Consider the following 21093-nt stretch of genomic DNA (forward strand, 5'->3'; position numbering starts at 1 on the left):
CACAGCAGGGTCTGCATTTGCCACAAGTCCAATGTCGCCTGGACTATGTCAGTCAACATCTCGAGGCCCATTTCCTCTTCTTTAAATTTTACCTGCTTCGCAGGTTGTGGTAAGAATCAAAATGACATAAGGGCCCTGAAAATGCCTTGTGAAGTATATAAAGCATGATGCAAGTATTTATTGTTTTATTGCCATTGCTTTTAGCTGGAGACTTTTAGTTCTTTACTGCTATACAGTTTTAATACAGAGTAAGAATTGTGATAGTGATGCCCCACAACACTTTAGAAATAAAAGATCTGAGAACTCTGAAAGTCTTCAAAGTGTTAGGCTCTATTATATGAAGTTAAATCATTACATAATTTTTTAAACTCTCATAAATAGTACATGTAACTATATGGTCTTTGGAATCACATACCTGAAAACAATGGGTTTTTTTTTTTTTTAAGTTCTACCTGAATGTTTTGGTAATATACAGGTATAGCCACCATGCATAAGGGTCTAGGTAGAATTATTTTCAATATGGTTAAAAAAATTAAAAAGCTCTCACAAATCGAACAATCAGGAATGCATTTTGCTCTGTGATATGTTTCAGATAGATTGCTGTCTTTTCTGCAGTGTAAAAAAGTCAATGAAGGATTTTAAATCTTTGGATCTAGGACACAAAGCTCAATTTCAAAAAGAAAAGCTTCCTAGTTTAATATTTAATGTTTCTATTCCTCAAAAGCTATTAGGAGTCACGCAAAGCAATAATTCTCACAGGACTTTAAATATCTCATCCTATAGCATTCTCTATAGGTGTACAATTAAAGTTTAACTATTAACACTTGACAACTTTAAAAAATGTATGTCAATTTGAAATGTGGGGATTAAGAATTTATTTATGTTGTTACAATAGAAGTTAAAATGTGAAAAAAATAAGGCAATGAATGATTGCATTTGTACTGCATGGATTTTTTTTTTTTAATTAGACTGATTTTGTTTTTTGCTAAACTGGATTCCTGGTATGTCGTGGACCCCTCAGCCTAACGGATGGATATTCCTCGGGCCTTGTCTCCAATATAGCTTTGGTATAACCTTATTTGCATACAGATTCCTTCTCAACATATATGTCAGTCTGTGAGAGAGACATCTCTAGAAAGTTGGTCAGATCCCAGCTCTCATTCCTTGCAAACAGGCTAGATGACGTTCGTGTTCATCAGTTCTGCAGCCCATCCTGCTGTCCTCATTATTCTCAGAGAAATCAGGGCAAAGCACACTGGTGAATAAAAATAGACAGTGTTCCCTGGCTCTTTCATGACCCTGCATTCACCTCCATTAGGGATGCAGGGTATAGAATGCACCTTCCTTCTGTTTCTGCCTGCTTCATCCTGGGCCCCCAAAAAGAAAGCTATGCCTTAGATGTACAACTCCACTCACATCGGGACCACAGCTTCGCATCCAAGGAGATACTCTTTAGAGTACCTCTATTACTGCGTCTCCTAGTTCTGGCTTCAGTTGGAGAACACAGACAGTTTGACCAGGAGTGTATGGACTTTTACAAAGCCTATTATAATGGAAATGCTTGCCAGTTTCGCACGGTTGAATTTTCCTGGCGCTTGTGCAAGTCTGTGGGGATCTTTAATGGTCTATACGCTGAGTCATGAACAATATTCCTCAGCTGGTATTTGATTGGACAGCATCTATATCTGACTTCTAAATAAGACTCTTTCACGTACTAAACATTTGTCAACATTAATAGCACTAATTTAAGAAGAAGGGAGTCAGAGGAAAATAAATCAATATACAGAGAGAGGGGGCTTTGTTTGTTCTTTTTAAAGATCAATTAAGTGGCTACAGCTCAGTCTCACAGGGAATTATCTTCTGTCCTGCAGCTAAAAATAATTCCCAAGAAGGGTGCAGAAAGATGTTCAGCTGTCCAAACTAACTCTTTATTCAACTCTGCATGAGATGTGCCGAGAGGGAAGAGGCAGTCCGCGTGCCATGCATCAGCCTCTGGTGCCCACACAGAGGAGCCGCCCTCTCCTCTGCTGGGTCTGGAGAACACTGTGATCGAAGGGGGGGGTTTTCGAAAAGACAGGTCTGGAGTATTAACAGTTCTATAAGTTGATACAACTTTATCACTGAGGTCAAGCCTGGTACTTAGGGAGAAGAGAAAAGCGTTTTAAACTTGTAATGTGTTAACAGCTCGGGCAATGATTTGTGTTCAGGTAAACCAAAGAGCTAGCATCATAGCTTTTCTCTGCCCTCAGTTCTCCTAATTATTTCTAGGCTTACAGCTTGAGTCAGGTCTGCAGCTGATCAACTGCAACCCTGGCCATAAGAATCAAAATGACATAATGTTCAGGGTCAGAGTCATCTTAGCTGGACTGTGGAAATTTTCAAGTCACTATCAATGAAAACTACTTTTAGTTCAATATTCTTTCAACCTCCCCACCCTCCGAACAATTTAGAAAACAGAAGCAGCAACGTAACCAATGGAAAGTGAATTTACAAGGAAGCTACACCCTCTAGTTACAAGCCTACAAAGTTAAAAGTAGCCACTTCAAGTTAGGTAGCCAGGAAATTTCTTTCAGAAAACCCAGTTGCCCAAGGTGAGTCCTCCTGCTTACCTGCTTTATGTACTTGCTTCCTGCCTGAGGAAAGTCCCAGGCAGCCAGGTACAAGGATACAAGGCTCCTCAGTGAGTGGAAGGGACGCCGGGTGTCCTCTGAGCTGTGATCTCGGTTCCGATGCTTTTCATGTGGCTGAAATAGCTCAAGCGATCTGTGCTTCACCCGGTACTGAGAGCTGCTCCCGGCTCGGGGCTGGAGGGGAACTCGGTTTAAGGATAAGTGTTAAAGAGAATTCCTGTCATAGTTCACAGTTGTTCTTCCTAAATATAGAGTTTGATACAAGCCATACGCTGCCTCCAAAAGGCTTGACCGTGCTGAAAGCAGGGCTCAAATGTCAGCCGGAAGGTGGCTCTGGAATCTTACTGCCCTCCTCATCTTCCAGAAGATACTGGCTGCGTTTTCTCACAAATTCTGAGGGGGCACAGGCAAGTTTGAAAAGTAGGAAAAGTTTCTATCTTTAGCTTTATTACCCAGAGGCCAGAAGACCGAGAGTGTTGAATAAAAAATTGGAGAGAGGCAGCACAAGCGCCAAGCAGTGTTTGAGTCCTCACTTGGTCACCGAGGAGCTGAGAAAGTTACTTCCGAATCAGCTCTCAGTCTGATTACAATGAACTATAAAACATCGTCCTTTTTGTAGGTCAAAAATGGTCACAGATTGACCAACTCAATCTTCCAAGGCCGAGTCTCTCTCTGCTCAGCTGCCTCTACTCCTGGCAATGACTGTAGCCCTACAACATGTGAGGCAACAGAACAAAAGAGAAAATATCTATTTTACGTATGACAAAGGCCAGGACCAGGTATCAGACAAAACACTCTTTAAAGAGAACACTGCCAAATCCTACAAAATATGTTCATTATTTTTAGCACTACTTTTCTTTGTTTACTTCTCTAGTCTCTAAAATTACCCTGGAACTTCTCTGGCAGTCCAGTGGTTAAGTCTCCACCTTCCAATGCAGGGGGAGCGAGTTCAATCCCTGGTTAGAAAACTAAGGTCCCACAGGCCACAGCGTGCAGCCAAAATTTTTTAAACATAATAATAAAAAATAAAATTGCCTTTATACAGAACTCCCCTTCAGTAGAAGGATTAAACAGTGGACTCACTTATCATCCATCCAGTTATAAGTGAGGGATGTCTGAGTCCATGATAGCAGTCAACCCGCAGCCATCTACTACCTGTCCTCTAGTTACATAAGATGAAGAAGCTCCAGTCTGTATGAGCCCCTAAAGTTGCATGTCTGTTCCCTGCAGCTGAATGTATTCCCAATACTTGATTTCAGGTCAGTAAAGAGAAAATCAACTTTCCAGTAGCTAAGGAAGTCAGCAGATCATTGTGGAGCACCTCAGTTTGGGGCTCACCAATTGACTTCTATTCGTGTGCTGTTTAAAAGAACTGTGTCTTCAAAAGTCAGTTTAGACATCGTACTTTGAGGTTTTGTGGCACCAAAAATGAATTCTTTATACAGTGGGAAAGAGATTAGGGTGAAAGTGAAAGTCAGTCAGTCATGTCCAACTCTTTGTGACCCCATGAACTATATAGTCCCTGGAATTCTCCAGGCCAGAATACTGGAGTGGGTAGCATTTCCTTTCTCCAGGGGTTCTTCCCATCCCAGGGGGTCAAACCCAGGTCTCTCACATTGCAGGCTGATTCTTTACCAGCTGAGCCACAAGGGAAGCCCAAGAATCCTAGAATGGGTAGCCTATCCCTTCTCCAGGGGATCATCCTGACCCAGGAATCAAACTGGGGTATCCTGCATTGCAGGTGGATTCTTTACCAACTGAGCTTTCAGGGAAGCTCATACTTCCTGAGATTAGGGTAGGCACCTTAATATTTCCCAGATGTTTAGATGTTCCTCTGCGTTCAGAGCTCTTCCCCAGACACTAGGTGGCATCACTCCATGAATGAACAACAACGAGCCATTTTTGACACCTTGCCCTGCAGTCATCCCATAAATTTTGCCCCCAGTGACCCTTCAGGAGCTCCTCTTGTTGTTTACGTGAGGAAAGTGCTCCTGGCCGCAGTGCCTTGTACACAAGGCTGACCCAACACGGACGCGGCTGCCTCTGTGGAAAGAACTGAGGTAAGCTGCATAATCGGGGCTTCTTTACTCAGAAGTGACAGAAACGCAAAGTGAACTAGTTTAAGCCATGAGGAGGCGTGGCAGACACCGTTGATGTCTTTCTCAGTATTGCTCTACCCACATGAGCTCTGCAGCTGTAGACATTCCTCAGCACACTGTCAGCTTCACACCTCAAAAGCCGGAATCTCTCTGCTTCTCTGCATTGGAGCTCTCTCCATCTCCACGGCAGGGTGCCTGGGTGTGCTACAGCCGTGACCCAGAATTGCCGGGGAGCAGACACCGCTAGGGACTAACCTCAGCCAATGGAGATGCCAGTCGGTGATAAATGCCCCACCTCCCCATCCTCTGGTGGAATGATGGTGAAATGTGGTCTAGTTTCCAGAGGTCCCCAGCAGAACTGAGCCCCCGTTGCCCTCAGCAGCAAGTGACTCGCTCATTATTTTGCTCTCATTGGCTTTTTCCTTTCCCCGTCTCACTTCAATCCCTCACTTATGTTCTCTGGGATCACCACCCAAACAGACCACCAAATAGACAAGTCCAAGTCTTTGTCTCCACGTCTAGATTTGAGGCAACCCAAACCAAGACAAGGGGGTTCACTGGGAAAGCTTCATATTGTGACAGGAAGCGCAAAGTGCTTGCTTGGTGCTCACGCTTAGTTGCACCACGGCATGTGGGAAAGGCATGAGGTGCCGGTGGGCCTCAGAAATAACAGAGAAGGAATGTTTGTGCTGAATGTCCTATGCTTCTGCTAAATGCCAGCCCTGTCCTATCCCCACCATCCCTGGGGAGAAAACTGAATATGCATATGTTCCTGCCCGCAGAGCTTACAAGAGGGAGTGGGTGGTGGACAAAGCTGAGTCAACAAGATAACCCCCGTTAAGTAATATGAAAACAGACAGAAGACTGAAGAAGAGAAACTGGGGCAGAGAGTGAGTGGCATCTCTGTAATAAGAACTGAGATTGATAGGGTGAGAAAAGAACACTTTAGGCAGAGGAACTGAAGGTGCAAAGGCCCTGAGGTGGGAAAGTATGTTTCCAGAACTCGCAGTAAAACAATGCCACCTAAACATGGAGAAGGTGGCATGACATGAGGTGAGAAAGAGGCAGAGGCCGGCAGGGCCTTTGTAGGCCATTTGGCAACAGGTGCTGCTTTTCTTAGTGTAGTAGGAATCCTTGGAAGGTTTTTTGTTTTTGTTTTTGTTTTTGTTTTGGCTGCACTGGGTCTTCATTGCAGTATGCTGGTTTTTCTTATTGCGTTGCACGGGCTCTCAAATTATGGTGTGCAGGCTTAGTTGCCCTGCGGCATGTGGGCCCTTAGTTCCCCAACCAAGAATCAAATCCACATCCCCTGCACTGGAAGGTGGATTCTTAACCACTGGACCACAAGGGAAGCCCCATTGGAAGGTTTTAAGCAGTGGAGTTGTTTGGTTTGAGCTTTTATGAGCTCATATCACTGATATGTGGAAAATAAACTGTAATAGAATAAGCAAGGAAGAGGGGAGAATATTTAAAAGGCTAGAGATGATGGTGGCCTGCACAAAGGTGTTGGTGATGGAGATAAAGACAAGCAGAGAGGTTCAAAGTGTATTTTAGTAGTAGAGTCAAATGTGTCCTTGCTTATGGATTGGATGAGGGAGAATGGAAAAGAGGAATCCAGGTTTCAGACTTGGATCATGAGGTGTGAAGGAATGTGGTCAGTGGGTGACGAGTGAAGGTATCGGCCTCAATAATGAGGTCCGCATCTAAAGAGCTCGACACAGGGCCTGGCACATAGCAAGCTCTTAAGATGGGGCATGAAGAATTGAAAGCCATTCTTGCCTCAGACAGAAGTGCTTCAACGGATTGAGGGGGCTGCTTCCAAAACCAGATCACTGCAGGTTGTAGCATGAAGGGTTGAGGCAGCAAGTGGACTCATCTCTTCTAGACCCTTGATGAAGAACAGAGAAAAAGAATAGTGGCTGAGTTTGGAGATTTCCAATATGGAGAGAATTTTTTCAGCTGTATCTTATTTCAGTCTGAGCAATATTTAAACATGTTTAGAAGCCAAGGTGCAGAGGTTGACAAAGGTCAAGAGGAGGTCATTGACAAGCGAAAGGATGAAACCTTGCCTCTAGAGGTGGGAACAGATGTTCTTCCCACTGAGGAGGCACTAAAGGGGAAGGCTGAGACTGAGAAGTTTGTAAGAGGGTCTGTGCACTTGGAGGAGGAGGAATGGGGAGAAGTGGGGCCACCTGCTAACAGCCTCAACTTTCCAAGGGTCTTACAGAGGATAGATGCCAGGTGTAATGAACAAAAAGCTGAAAGTACTGCTTAGCAGTGCGCAGGGTCCAGTTGGGTTTGGAAACCTCACTGCCTCAGAGATAGCCATCCATCAACATGGTGACTGTACTAAAGAACACACATCTCCCGTTGGCCTTCCCCCAGAAGCAGATCTTGAAATCAGGGTTTGTGTACAAGTGATTTATTGACTAAGTGTTTCAGGACTTCCCTGGCAGTCTGGTGGTTAAGACTTTGCCGCCCAATGCAGTGGCATGGGTTCCATCCCTAATCAGGGAGCTAAGATCCCATATGCCTCATGGCCAAAAAACTGAAACATAGAAACAGGAAGAGTATTAGAACAAATTCAATAAAGACTAAAAATTGTCCACATTAAAAAAAAATCTTTAAAAAAGAAAAAGTGTTCCCAGGAAAACTGGGGAACAGAGGAGCAATCTCAAGCCCCACAGAAGGTGTCTTCTGTCTGATCCTTCAGGGGGGTCTGGAGTATAAGTTTCACCATAAAGCTTTGCTCTAACCCGGGAGAAGGAGTGGGGCTGTCATATTCTTGTACCTGTCCATCATTGGGGAAGGGCTGCCCGGACACACAAATTCCCAGGGACTCTGGCTCTCCTTGTGTGTGTGTGTGTGTGTGTGTGTGTGTGTGCTCAGTCATGTCCCACTCCTCGCGACTCCATGGACTGTAGCACACCAGGCTCCTCTGTCCATGGGATTCTTCAGGCAAGAATACTGGAGTGGGTTGCCACGTCCTTCTCCAGGGGATCTTCCCAAACCAGGGATCGAACTCATGTCTCCTATGTCCCCTGAATTGCAGGCAAATTCTTACACTGAGCCATCGAGGAAGCCCCTGGCTCTCCTTACCAGCTGCTTCAGATGCCCTAGGGCAGGCCTCCAAAACAGAGCTAGGATGATGGAAGCAAATGCCCACTGAAGCCAAGAGCAGGTAACAAATTGGGAAAGAGGACCGGAGGGCATCTGGGCTGAGCTTGGTTATTATTATGGAACACGGTTTATGGTGGTTTAGTAGCTAAGTCATGTCCGACTCTCTCAATCCCATGGACTGCAGCCTGCCAGGCTCCTCTGTCCATGGGATTCTCCAGGCAAGAATACTGGAGTGGGTTGCCATTTCCTTCTCCAGGGGATCTTCCCAACCCAGGGATCGAACCTGGGTTTCCTGCACTGCAGGCAGATTCTTTACCAACTGAGCTATGAAGGAAGCCCCATTATGGAGCATAGGCTTCATCAAAGTTGTTCTGAACTACATTGGCATCTTGTCTCTAAAAAGCCTAGTTTATTTGGAACAATCTTATAAAGTTATACGATTGCAATGTTGAGCACTTCTGTTTCTTGTTAGTCATTTTCTAATGAGTGTTGAAATGGACTATTTTTGCAGGGTTTTGGCAGTTTACAGAAGTATTTAGACTTAACATTTTCCTGCATTGTCATACAAAACCTCTATAAGCTGGCTTTTTTTCAAAAATGAGGTAACTCTGTATGTCCCTTTGGTGACATATAGTAGAGGGGGGACGGTCCTCCTCTAGAGTCTGAAGCAGAAACAATAGCCACCTGGCATATGTACCAGAGACCTGGAATGTTACAGAAACATCATTGCTGCCTGTGTGCCCTTGAACACAATTTTTACCCAGCTCGAATTTTACCCATGGTCAGGATCTGTAAAACTGGGGAGAATCACAGTGATACCACATACTATGCAGGACAATTTCCTAGCTCCTTCCCCTGCTGCCCTGTAAAGCTTTTGCTTTTAAATGAGAACCATAAACATAAATGAGACAATAAATTTGTAAACATTTGGATCCTCCTAGAGGGAAAGAGAGTAAAACTCTAACTTAAAGCAAGTCACAGAGGCAATGCTGTGAGTTCAGCCAGTGTCTCCTCTTCCTGGCACACAGCGCATGATATTGTCCAGGCTTGCTCACAGTTGCACTGGGGTCATGCAGCCACATTCTGGCCAGTAGGATGTGGGCCCAATTACTGTAAATCAGTGCTCCTCAAATGGTGGTCCATGCAGCAGTGCCCGTTTGCAAACTGTATGTTACCAGTTTGCAGTGAGTGAAAACAGAAATTTAAAAGTAAGCAATTAGGGACTTTGACAGCAATTTGACATTGCCCCTGCATCCAAGCAGCATTTCCTTTTTCTAGTCATTCATTTTTGTGAAAGTATTGGTCCATGACGGGTTAAACTTTTTTTAAAAACTTGGTCCTCGGATAGTTTGCGAAGCACTGCTGTGAGCCATTCCAGGCCTCGCCCTTTAAAACATCTTATGCCATCCAGGAAGGTTTCTTCCTCCTCCATAGCAACCTTAGAAGCCACTGGTCCTAGATGTCATCGCTACAGGATGAAAAAGGATCACCAGATGCACACCAGATATGACATGAGTGAGAGAGAAATATTTACTATGTAAAGCTACAGAAATGTGGACATGTTCGTGACACATAACTTAGGATTGTTTGATTCTTAATAGAAATAATTGCCCTCGTTCTAGAAGTTGGACCATCTGGGGCCAAGGGACCCACTTGGATGCCCTTTGTCAGGGATGGCTGGAAGGCTGGCTTAGCTGGGACTGTCAACCAGAATATCTACATGTAGCCTCCACAGGATGATAGCATCAGGTTAGTTGGCTTCTTAACCTGGAGGTTCAGGGTTCCAAGAGCAGGTAATCCAGGGAAAAGGACAGAAGCTGCATGGCCTTTTATTACCTAACCTTGGAAGTTCCGTAGCCTCACTCCTGCTGTGCTGCTGGCTGAAGCAGTCACAACCTCGTACAGATCAGGGGAAGGAGGCATGGGCCTCTGTCTCTGCATGGGAGGATTGTCACAACATTTCAGGTCGTACTTTAAAACTGCCTCACTGTGATTATAACTGGGGGCTCTGGTTCCAGATATCTTGTATTTCCTTCAAACCACCTGACCCGAAGCCTTCTCCATAGCAGATACTCACTAAGTGTGTGTTGATGATCATAGAGGGGAAAGCTAGGAAGATTGCTCCTGTTTTGAGGATAACTGAGTCTGTGTTCTTGGGAATTTGAGTTCATGGATTCTAAGATGCACTTCTTTCACATTTTAACATCTCTGAAATTGGCACTTGTTAAAATTTATGGCATCTTATAATGAAGGGCGTTTCCTTTCTTGAGTACGTAAGATAACCATGTGTCTGTCATCCAACCAGTAGCTTATTAGATGAAATATAGTAAATGTCAAGGACTCAATATCTACTCAGTGGAGCCTTAGCTAATGAGAAGTAACGAGAAGAAAGGAAATAATGGGGAAATGCCTACTATCACTGAGATGAAACTGATCAGCAAACAAAGATGGCAAGATGGAGAGCCAGCAATCACTGCAGTAAGACATTCCTAATGCTGTAAGGAACTCAAAAGAGCGTCATGTCCAAACTCTGCCCAACGGCTGCCCCACCACCACACTTGCTCCGTATCTATGCAGTCTCTGGACCCACACCCTCCGCCCCTTGTGCTGTAACAGGAAATAGTAATACTTTGGAAAGCGGCCAGTTGAGGTTCAAATTTGGGCTCTGTCATTTCCCTCTTGGAATTTTAATTTCTTCATCTGCAAAATTAAGTGAGTTAGTGGAAATAGAGCACTTAGTAGGTGATGCACCAATGGTATTTTTTTCTTTTCCTGTGATTAACCCTCCCATCATTTCCAACTTGTTTATTTTCTGCAAGTCCTGAGATAATCCTCTTTATTACTTTGTAGACCATGAGTCTTTGATTTATTAAAACTATTGAGAATATTCTCATACTGTTTAAGATCCTAATCCCAGGTCTGAAGAATCAGACAAAATAGCTCCATATTAACCTTAGAAATATTGCCATCAAGTCACCCACAGCCTGACCTCCCACCCTTCCTGGAGGTTTTCACAGCTGTCTCATTAAGTCATTCAAAGTAAGGGGAAAATAACATATGAAAGAGGCTCCTAGTCCAAAGGAAGAAAGCCTAAATTCACTCATGTATTCCTTCAGCCTAACAGCAAATATTTTTGAGCATCTACCACGCACCTCAAACTGCACTAAGCCATGAAAATACATGAAACACGCATAGACCCCATGCATACAGAGTTCACAGCCTGTGAAGGAAACTGATATTAAATACAAAGTTATTACAAAGGGGGTGGATGCACTCAAGGTAGAGAAACCTAAGAAGCAATCCTTAGGAACAGGGACAAGGGAGAGGGGAGAATGAGATGGAAAGACTCTTGTAAAAGCCAATGAAGGATGCCATAGTGGTCAATTTGCCTTTGTGGGCAACTGAGGTTGAATCCTTCTGGGGACCCTACAAGAAACTATATAGAACACACCTCAGAGTTATCTAACCAGAGGACAGGGAGCCTGGTATTTACCCACTGGGCTGCCCCTAGAACATTAACACACATACACACACTTCTGAGTTGCATCAATATCAGGGTTTCTCAACCTGGCACTACTGACATTTGAGGCCAAATCATTCTTTTTCTTTAATTCAAATATAGCTGATTTACAGTGTTATGTTAATTACTGCTGTACAGCAAAGTGGTTCAATTATACACACACACATATACACACACACACACATATATACACACACACACACATACACATTCTTTTTTAAAGTATTCTTTTCTATTATGGTTTATCATAGAATATTGAGTATAGTTCTCTGTGTTATACAGTAGGACCTGTTGTTTATCCACTCTATATAAAAGCTTACATCTGCTAACCCCAATCTGCCACTCCATCCCTCCCCAAAACCCCTTCCTCTTGCCACCGCCAGTCTCTTCTCAATGCCATGATTGTCTCTGTTTCATAGATAGGTACATTTGTGTCATATTTTATATTCCACATATGAGTGATATCATATGGTATTTGTATTTCTGTATGGCTTACTTCATGTAGTTTGATAATCTCTGGACCCATCCATGTTGCTACAAATGGCATTATTTCATTCTTTTTGTATTTTTTATTTTTAATTATCTTATATTTTGTTCTTTTTAATGACTGAGTAGCATTCCATTGTATGTATGTACCACATCTTTATCCATTCATCTGTTGGCAGGCATTTAGGATGTTTCCATGTCTTGGCTATTGTGAATAGCACTGCTATGAACATAGGGGTGCGTGTATATTTTTAAATAATAGTTTTGTTTGGATATTTGCCCAGGAATGGGATTGCTAAATCATATGGTAATTCTATTTTTAGTTTTCTGAGGAAACTCCAAGCTGTTTTCCACAGTGGCTACACCAACTTACATTCCCACCGTCAATGCAAGAGGGTTTCATTTTCTCCATACCCTCTCCAGCATTTGTTATTTGTAGACTTTTTAATGATGGCTATTCTGACTAGTATGAGGTGGTGCCTCAAAGTAGTTTTGATTTGCATTTCTTTAATAATTAGTGATGTTGAGCATCTTTTTGTGTGCCTATTGGCTATCTGTATTTCTTCTTTGGAGAAATGTCTATTTAGGTCTTCTGCCCATTTTTCAATTGAATTGTTTGTTTTTTGATATTGAGCTGTATGAACTATTGTTTATTTTGGAGATTAATCCCTTGTCAGTTGCTTTATTTGCAAATATTTTCTCCCATTCTATAGGTTGTCCTTTCCTTTGGTTCATGATTTCCTTTGCTGTGCGGAAGCTTATATGTTTGATTAGGTCCCATTTGTTTATTTTTGGTTGTATTTTCACTGTTCTAGGAGTTGGATCCAAAAAGATATTGCTGCAATTTATGTCAAAGGATGATCTGCCTGTTTCCCTCCAAGAGTTTTGTAGTATCTGGCTTTACATTTAGGTCTTTAATCCATTTTGAATTTATTTTTGTGTATGGTGTTAGAGAGTATTCTAATTTCATTTTCTTACATGTGGCTGTCCAGTTTTCCCAGCACTACTTATTGAAGAAGTCCCAGCTGTGATCCCAATTTGGGGTGTCACCATTGTGAAAACGATGGCTCAGTAATAAAGAATCTGCCCACCAATGCACGAGATGTGGGTTCGATCTCTGGGTCGGGAAGATCCCCTGGAGAAGGAAATGGCAACCCACTCCAATATTCTTGCCTGGGATATCCCATGGACAGAGGAGCCTGGTGGGCTACATCCACAGGGTCACAAAAGAATCGGACACGACTGAGCGACTAAACAACATTGTGGAGATAGTATTTAAAACCAGGGTTCAGATGAGGCCTCCTGGAGAGGGAGTGTAACTAGAGCAGAGATGAGGTCAAAAGGTTGAGCTCTGGAACACAACATTTAGAAGTCAAGGAGAAACTCAGGATGGAGCTGGGCAGGGACAGCTAGTGTTTCATAGTGTTTCACAGAGTTTCCCTTTTGCAAGATGAAAAGAGTTCTGTGGACAGATGGTGGTGATGGTAGCTCAACAATGTGAATGGACTTAATGCCACCGAACTGTACCTCTATAAATGGTCAAGAAGGTCAATTTTGTTCTGTGTGTTTTACCACAACTTTTTTTAAAAGAGGGAGATAAACAGGTCCAAGAACCCAAATGAAAGAAGTGTTTCCAGAAGGCAGGAGGGATCAACCAGGTCAAAACACTGCTGAGAAACCAAGAGTTAACCAATTTGGCAACGTGGTAATTTTGAGAGCAGAGCAGGTGACAGCAAACTCTTGCTTGAACTCGGCTCAGAGACAGCATGGGGGATGAGGAAGGCAAGATGGACAGGGTAGCTAACTTTTCAGGCGGCAGAAAAATGAGGCCAGGGGCTGGAAGTGGTCACAGGAAGGACTCTCATTTTAAGATGAAAGATAATCCAACATATTTCAGGGCTGAGACTGGAATGACCCCACAGAGGGGGAAACATTGATGAGGCAGGAAAGAGAGGGGACACTTGTCACCAGGGCACTAAGCCAGAGCAGCCGTGAGTGGTGGGGATCCGATTTACAGAGACAGCGTGGGAGCAGGGGCAGCTGACGGGTGTGACCAGAGCAGAAGCCTGTGGACGCAGAGGTGAGCAGGATGGGCCCCTTGCCATGGGGAGGGTAAGGATGTGCTCTTCTGATAGAGAATAATTTTTCAGTGAAATAAGAAGCATGACTGGCAGCTGACAGTAAAATGTAAGAAAGAAATTTCGGAGTTTTGAGAAGGTTTAAAATAGCCCTCTCAGACAGGGAGAGGGCATTTCTTGGAAATGTAGTTGGACTGGGAGGCAGCTCTTGAGGTCAAATTAAGGTTTTTGATCATAAATGTTAAGTGAGACCAGGATAAATTTTCATCTGAATATATATTAGTTTTATTGTTAATAAGTTCCTAATATGTCTCTTCAGTTTTTATTTCCTCTCATTCATTTATTATATATAAGAATTTTTAAAGTATTTCTAAGAAATGAGGAGTATTTTTTTTTGAGGAGTATGTTTTAATACAAATACAAGCCACCAAAGTATATCAATCATGAATCTGTAGGTACTGACAACTTTTTGTCAAAATATAGAGAGCCGAAAGTATTATAGATACACACAAAAAAGCTTTGACAAAACACCTCTTTGGAATTTGGAAAACCACCTAGTTTAAAATGGATATAAAAGGTTGTAATATTACAGTATTTAAACTTGATTGAATATATAGATGTACATACATATGTGTTTATATATGTATAATATGTAATACATGATATATATGTATAATATATAATACATGATATATATGTATAACATATCATATGTATATATATATATATATATACACACACACATAAATTTTTAATTCAGCATCCATTTTTTACTGTCACAAAATATTTACAGAAGTGCTTAAGGCCCTGTGAGACAAAGAAAACCTTGCTGCTAAGTAGCTTCAGTCATGTCCAACTCTGTGCCACCCCAGAGACAGCAGCCCACCAGGCTCCCCTGTCCCTAGGATTCTCCAGGCAAGAACACTGGAGTGGGTTGCCATTTCCTTCTCCAATGCATGAAAGTGAAAAGTGAAAGTGAAGTCGCTCAGTCGTGTCCGACTCCTAGCGACCACATGGACTACAGCCTACCAGGCTCCTCTGTCCATGGAATTTTCCAGGCAAGAGTACTGGAGTGGGCTGCCATTGCCTTCTCCGAAGAAAACCTTAAATCTCCAAATTTAGAAATTACATATTCTACAATCTATCTCTGACCTGAATGCTGAAAAGCTAGAAATTAACAATACAAAGAAATAAATAGAACTATTAGGAAAATTAATAGTAAAATACTCTTCTAAGGAATTCCCTGGCAGTCCAACTGTTAGGACTCCGTGCCTTCACTGCGTAGGGTGCAGGTTCAATCCCTGACTGGGGATCTAAGATCCTGAAAGCTGCGTGGTACAGCCAAAAAAATAAAAATAAAATAAAATACTCTTCTAAATAACTCAAGGGCCAAAGAAAATAATCAAAATTACAATTATGACCCCATTATAAATTAACCACAGTGAAAACAGTGTGCACTCAGAGGAAAATTCTAACCCCTAAAACTACCTTTTAATTGGAGACAGTGCAATATAGCACGCCATGTTTTTCAATTTACTACAAAGGCAAAAAATAGAAAAGCCTAGAGAGGTACCTAGGGAAATTGCTGCAGTACATATCTTCTCTTTTAGATCATGCTTTTGAGATCCAATTTGGCAAGCTCAAATATGTCCTGCTTAGAAATAAATGACTTGAACTGGGAGCTCGCAGCAGTCACAACTTGATCCCAAAATGATCACTAACATCTCATCTTGCCCACCTCTTGCAACTCAGAGGTGTGGTCAGAACAAAAAAAGTGTCCTGCCTTGCTTTCAAGGTCAAGGGAATAGGAGGATAAGGGACTCTGTCTTTTCCTTCTCTGTCTACTGTGCCCAAATGAATAGTCCTTATTTCCTTTTTATGTGTGTGTAGTGATGGATGCTTGGTTAGGTTCATCTGCACAGGCAGGTTAGATATGAGGAGGAAAAGCCTTTGGCTCCACCCTAATGCTTTAGGTTAACCGAAACGTCCTCAGGAACATGTATAAATATGTTCCAGCTTAAATATGGAAGATTACAAAAGTGTAAAAGGGTCAAAGAAACAGCTGTTTGGAAAGGTAAAGGGCATCATTGAGACAGGAAAAATGAAGTAGGCAGACAAACACAGTATATGCATTGAGGTGACAGAAAATGCACTAAGTTGATTCAACGTACATTACCAGGCACCAAAGAATGAGATATGAAACATGTCCTCAAGGGGCTCACAGCTGATACTCTCATGCAATGAGCGCTTTCCTCATCAGGGCTGGGATTAGAGTTGAAATCTGGTGTGATCCAAATGAAAAAATGTATATAGAATTATTTGAAAGAGTAGAAAGCACTGAATTCTATGATATGATTTTTACTATTTATTACTTGATGAAAGTGTTCTCCCCAGTGATTGATATATAGCAGGAATTAGCAAACTATGCCCTGCTGCCTATGTTTATAAATAAAGTTTTATTGGACTACAGCCACACCTGTTCATTGCATATCATCCATGGCTGCTTTTCCCCTACAAAGGCAGAGTGGAGTAGTTTGTTTTCATAGAAATGACACAGTTCAAATTTGCTATCTGTCCTTTACAGCAAAAGTGTGCCATCTTCTGATATATAATGTTATTCAGGTGTTCCCTGGGTCACTCAGTTCTCCTGAATCATCTTTTCCCTGTGGAGAATAACTATTTTCATGTATAAAAATAACCACCCTCATTCAAAAAATACTTTAAAATCATGTGAAAAGCATGATGGTATATTCTCAACTGTTAATTATATTATAAATATAATGTATATTATATAATGTGATTAACACAAATTATAATTTTTACTATTTTGTATTTTATTGAATTATTTTTTAAAATTTGCTTTTATTACTGAAAAAGTATATTCTTCAGTTTGGTAACTTGTGCCTTTCTAGTCTTTTAAAAAAGGAAAGCTTTTTTTCCTTCAGTTGTGACAGTCTGCTTTGTAGAAGAAATCATTGCTTTATGTTAAGGTGACTTGCTTTATTCTGTTTTATTATTGCCAAGCAACCTCATCTTAAATCCCAAAGTTCTAACTTTTTTTAATAGACATAGAGGTATTATCTGAGTTCCAAGAATTTATATTAAGCTCTTACAAAATGTATTATGAATGTAGCCCACACAAACACTGAAATATAACTCTGGGACAGCTGCATTAGACCCAAGGTTGGTTTCAGCTATCATTTAATCTTTGAATATAATAAATATCCAGCAGTAAAAAACCCTTGGAGAAACTAAGATTTTAATTGGCTTGGTTTAATCCCACATAGGCATTTGTGATCCTCAAAAGCCTGCAGGCGCAGCCATGTGACCTAACCAAGATGGCAGCATGAACTTGCTTCTTCCCTGCCAAGTATTATTTCGTATATACTCTAAAAATCATCACTCCATCTAAAACCAACAGATTTACTATCTTTTTTTTCGTTTGGTTTTGGCATTGGCCATGATGAGCGGCATGCAGGATCTTAGTTCCCTAGCTGGGAATCCAACCCATGCCCCCTGCAGGGGAAACGCAGTATCCTAACCACTGGACCACCAGGAAAGTCCCTGGGTTTGCTACCTTTTAACATTTGAATAAGGTTTTAAGAAGAAAAAAAGCCTTTGGTTTATTTGAACTAAACCTTAGGAAATCACTTCTGAGGTTCTGAAGAAATAAGAACTTATGCAAACATTAGTTTTGAAAACCTAAAAGATAGTCATACTTAATATTCAGTCCTCGTTATTGCCAGTTGGACACATCACTCCCCCAGTCCCTAATCTCTCTTCTAATAGTTTCTTCTAGTCACCATTCACTGAGTCATTTTGAAAGTGTTAGGTCACCTGTTGTTGAAGGCTGATATTGTCCCAAAATAGAAGTGTAGAAGCAGCCTAGGCCAAGAAAGGCCTTAGAGTGAAACATACATTAACAGGAGAAGGTTCTGGAAAGTAGACCAAAAAAAGGAAGAATCCTGTTTGATTAGAGAAAAGTTGTCAAAAGATTCTTGGTGATTCTGAATATATTTTATGTTCACATTTAATCTGAAGAGATGTATTTACCCACTAGCCATCTACTTTTGGGCATAGCCAGGCTTTCAAGCCACAGTTGGCAGTTTTCCCACTAGTAGATGTTATGGATTTACTGTGTGTCCCCCAAAATTTGTTGGGGGAATTACATTCCCCAAAGTATGTTGAAGTACTAACCCCCAGCACTTCAGAATGTGACCTCATTTGGACATAGGGTAGTTGTAGAAGTAATCAGTGAAGAAATGAGGTCATAATGGAGTTGGGTGGGCCTCTAACCCGATATGACTGGTGTTCTTATACAAAGGGGAGAGGTGGGCACAGACATGCATACAGGGAAAATGCCATGTGAATATGAAGGTCATGTGAAGATGCATCCTGGGAATGTGTCTACAAGCCACATTTTGCCAGCAAACCATAGAAGCTAGAGGAGAGGCATGGAACAGATTCTCCCCCAGAATCAACTCGGCCCAGACCATGATCTGGACACTTATAGCCTCTAGAACTATGAGCTAATAAATTTCTGTTTAAGCCAGGGGTCCCCAACCTCTGGAATCTGATGCTTGATGAGCTGAGGTGAAACTGATAAAAGTACACAGTCAATGTAATGCATTTGAATCATCCCCAAACCATCCCCCTCATCCCAGTCTATGGAAAAATTGTCTCCCTTGAAACTTGTCCCTGGTGCCTAATCCATCCAATCTGTGGTGCTTTGTTATGGCAGCCCTAGGAAACTACCACAGTGGCATCCGTATCAAATTCTCAGTCAGCATCTACACACCTGTAACAGTACCTCTGTGGGTCACAGGGCCTCTCCCTAGGCCCATTCCTTCTGTGGACCACTCTGAAGGAAACTCTAGTCAGCTCTACATAGACTATTGTCCCTCTATATGATAACATTCAGTTCACGTTTTCATTCCTCTACTAAAGCAGCTATTTCCCAGCTTTATCAGTTTTTCACTTCTGGTTTCCAAATTAAAGTTCTCTGGTAAGTATAAAATGATACATATGTTCTTTCTTTACTCCTCATTGAATTAAAATGCACACTATCTATAAAAAGATGTTAGTTTCAAAATACAAATAACCATAATACTTATCGAATGTTTTTCTAAATCAGGATATGCACAATTACCTCTAATATATGATCCCAATTTGTTTCATTGTTTTTCTCTTGATGAACGCTTAATGTACAAGAACCCATCACATCTTTGTACTTGAGATTTGTTCCACTAAATCAAAAAAAATCTCAAATGTGAATTATTCACATTCTTAATTAAAACATAAGTTTAAGGTAATAAAAGAAACCTAATGAAAGTAAAATAGTCAACTTTGTGAGATAAAAGGATTTGGCAACTTTGACTATGATTTAATCCATAAGCCGTGAGTCAAGTGGGAAAGAATGTACACATAATATGACTAAAACATAACTAATGTCTTCTGTATTGCGCGTGTGCAGTGTTTTAGTGACATCACTTATTCCACTGTGCAATCTAATAAGTAGTACTAGTATTTCCCCCGTTTTATAAATGTAGAAACTGAGACACCAAGAAACTAAGTTAATAGCTCAGGGTCACAGAGCTAGTCATTGGTGGAGCAAGAGTGCTGCTTAAGCAGCCTGACTCCAGTCTCCACACTAAGCCCGCTCTGATACAGCCTCTCAACATCCTGGCACATTTTCTTCTGCATACTAGAAGTGGGACCAAAACAAACTATAGTCACTTAAAGACGCTGGGCATTCAAGAGTTGGGGAAGTTGATTTTTAATGCTCTTAGAAACATTTGATGATCATCTTTTCTAACAGATCCATCATCTTTTAAAATAGTTACAACAGTTGAGAGGTAGGAGTTACTTGCTTTTAAAAGATGGAGAGCTCATAAGGAAGATTCTGTATGGACTTCACATTGATAAGATCAGATACTGAGGAAGTCTGTGACATGCGTAGGAAAGACTTCCTTTTCAAGGCAACTGACAAGCTTTTAGGCTAAAGTACTGATTGTACAAAAAGAGATGAACCCCTGTCCCAAAGTCCAGGGCAAAATTGTGAAGCCAGTGAAACCCAGGGTCTGTGTCATAATGCCTCTTGTTTTGTGCTCCTATCTTCAATAAAACCAACGTCAGGAGTTGAGAGAGAGACGGAGGGAGGGAGAGAGAGAGGTGAGGAGTCCTAGTGTGGGTTCCCCGGACGCAGAACCTGAGGCAGGGATTCTTGTTCATGTGGTTTTGGTGAGAGTGCTCTGGGGAGAAGGGACATGAGAGAAGCAGGACAGGAAGGGTTCAGTGTGGTCTCAAATGGAGACCAGCTTTAGCCTGATGACGTGGAAAGCTCTGGGCACCATGCCAATAAGGCGTCAGCATTGTCACCCTTATTTTTTTTTTCCTAGGAGGTTGGGGGCGGGAGAAGCTACTGTTGGGTCAAGAGCAACTCTTTGGAGATGGGGTCCCCAACACTCACTGCAGCTGGAAGACTAGGGCACCGACCAGCACAGGAGATCTGCGAGGGACACTGACAGCACCCACTAGGCTTGGAGAGGTTGTCCTACAACGAGCGTCTTTTCAGTGATCGTTTCCCCCAAGAATCCTCCCCCGAACCTCTGCTGTGGGTCTGAGAGAATGCCCCCCCCTTTTTTTTGGTCTGCTCTCATGCAGCACAACCACACTTTCATGCATTTTCCTTTGACTCTAGCAAGCAAACAGGTTTCTCATGCTAAAAGTATTGGACTTGTACAACTAATACCAAAACTGGAAGGAGGGCTAGCTGTCTCCCATATACCAAAGATACCCTTCTAGCCACTGGCATGATAATCTGACTCCGTCTTTCCCTCTATATTTTGTTAGTCTGCTTTCTACAGTGGCCTGCCTCCACCTCTGTTATTTTTTTTCCCTCCAACTTCTCTGTTGCTCTTTCTGACTCCATCTGAGGCTACCAGCACAGTCTATCATGGGCTTCCAGTTTCTAACATTGCCCAGGGTCGTCTTCAAAATGACAGGCCACAAAGATGGGGCTTTGGGCTAAGGATCTTTCAAACAGGGAAGCCATGCTTTGATCTGTTGTGTGTATTGGCCTTCTTCTTGAGCTATTGTTTGAAGATGGGGCTCAGTGACTTTACAGAGTTTCAAACACACTGGTGTCTACCACAGCTGCA

General features: G+C 42.0%; 2 protein-coding genes across 2 annotated transcripts in view; one reads left to right on the forward strand and one right to left on the reverse strand.

The window, feature by feature from the left end:
• SMPX (small muscle protein X-linked) overlaps positions 1-3218 on the reverse strand; it is a 50309-nt gene extending 47091 nt beyond the window's left edge. Inside the window, exon 1 of the mRNA XM_070289858.1 lies at positions 2610-3218. The gene's annotated coding sequence lies outside the window, so the exon portion shown is untranslated. The remainder of the gene's footprint in view (positions 1-2609) is intronic.
• Positions 3219-13814: 10596 nt separating this feature from the next.
• The window catches only part of MBTPS2 (membrane bound transcription factor peptidase, site 2), a 93012-nt gene continuing 85733 nt past the window's right edge, over positions 13815-21093 (forward strand). The window contains exon 1 of the mRNA XM_070291448.1: positions 13815-13935. The gene's annotated coding sequence lies outside the window, so the exon portion shown is untranslated. The remainder of the gene's footprint in view (positions 13936-21093) is intronic.

The sequence above is a fragment of the Ovis canadensis genome, chromosome X (genome assembly GCF_042477335.2).
Source record: "Ovis canadensis isolate MfBH-ARS-UI-01 breed Bighorn chromosome X, ARS-UI_OviCan_v2, whole genome shotgun sequence".
In the NCBI taxonomy this organism is placed as follows: domain Eukaryota; kingdom Metazoa; phylum Chordata; class Mammalia; order Artiodactyla; family Bovidae; genus Ovis; species Ovis canadensis.